The following is a 1,444-nucleotide window of genomic DNA, read 5'->3' on the forward strand; positions in this document are numbered from 1 at the left end:
TGGGAGTCTCACTTTTTCTTTTCTTTCACATTTTGGCAATGTGGGAGGATGCCGGTGCACTCTGACGAACGTGCAAATTCCACTCAGGAAGGCCACAGACTGGATTCAAACCCACACCCATAGCACCGGGACGTGCTCACCACTCATCCCCCACTCTTCAACTCTCCTTTATTTCAAGAAAAGTACACAAGAAAAAAAGTGAGAGGAATGAATCCCCCTTGAAAAAAAAATCTTCTGAAGTTCAGCAACCAAGTAGTTGTACTTGATTACTTCTCACCACTGCTTTCCAGCTCTCCTTTGTAACACCCCCCCTCCCCCCTAAAAAAAAACTGCTGATTCCAACGAACAGGCTGGCAGTGGGCCTAAAGAGTGATCATTGAGACAAATTGATCTCTATCTGTGCAAATTGCCACCGTCATCTGTCACTGGCAAACGCGACTCTGAAGGCACGTGCGCCTGCGCGCATGAGTGAGGGAATACAACTTTATGAATGGATCTTCAACGCGCGCGCGCACACACACGCGCGCACACACACACGCACACACACACACACACACCCACCCACACACACACACACACACGCGTTGCTTATTTATTTATTTATTTTTTTGCACGCGCGATTGCATATGTAAAGATCAAACACACACACACGCTGCACTTGAGATGTGACCACTAAAACAATAAGGCAATAAAAAGCGAGCCTAATTTGAAGAGGTGTGTATGAGTACAGGCCAGAACATTAGGTACGCCCACGATGACAACCTCCGATATGTCCAACACAATAATTCTGCCTTTAAAAAGACGACAAAGCTTCATTTAACCTCCTTTGCTCACCGAAATAGATCTTCGCAGCCCTTCATATTTTGAACGGATTTAGAATTGTCCATGCGATCATACACCGTAAATGTGCACCTTATTAAATATTTGTAGTCATCATAATCATCCTAAACTGTCCAGAAAATGTGACATAATGTGCAATAAAAAAACATAACATTTGAGACTTATTGCAGGGCTCCTTTATTCATGCAAAGCAGGCTGCATATGACATTCTCCTCATTGTCAGCGTTTTGATGTTTACGTGAACCAGTCGGTGCGTAGCAAACAGAACTAATGAGAAATGTCACCGGGTGGATTTAAGGAGAGTTTTAGAGCAATGCAAGTCATCCAAATACTCCTAAAAATGATGATAATCATAATCACACTTTCCTGAATGTCTTTACCTGCGTGTGTGTGTCTTTTTCACTATGTGTGGAAGTGTCCCATGTAGTTGATGATCTGACTGAGTCGCCCTCTTGAAGTTGATTAGGCCGGTTAACCTTTGCTCCCGTGCGGCTCTGCCGGGGTTAATCAGGCCGGGAACTTTGCGCACCCCCGGGGTCACCGGTCCGCTATCTGCGCACAGATAACATTAAAGCGCACCCCCCCCACCACCCCCACCCTCCAA

The 1,444-nt window shown here is 45.5% G+C and overlaps 1 long non-coding RNA gene across 1 annotated transcript in view; it reads right to left on the reverse strand.

The window, feature by feature from the left end:
- Positions 1 to 603: 603 nt before the first annotated feature.
- The window catches only part of LOC109513173 (uncharacterized), a 3,969-nt gene continuing 3,128 nt past the window's right edge, over positions 604 to 1,444 (reverse strand). The window contains exon 2 of the long non-coding RNA XR_002167672.1: positions 604 to 1,392. This is a non-coding gene — a long non-coding RNA (uncharacterized LOC109513173). The remainder of the gene's footprint in view (positions 1,393 to 1,444) is intronic.

The sequence above is a fragment of the Hippocampus comes genome, unplaced genomic scaffold (genome assembly GCF_001891065.2).
Source record: "Hippocampus comes isolate QL1 unplaced genomic scaffold, H_comes_QL1_v1.1 scaffold42, whole genome shotgun sequence".
NCBI classification, from domain to species: Eukaryota; Metazoa; Chordata; class Actinopteri; order Syngnathiformes; family Syngnathidae; genus Hippocampus; species Hippocampus comes.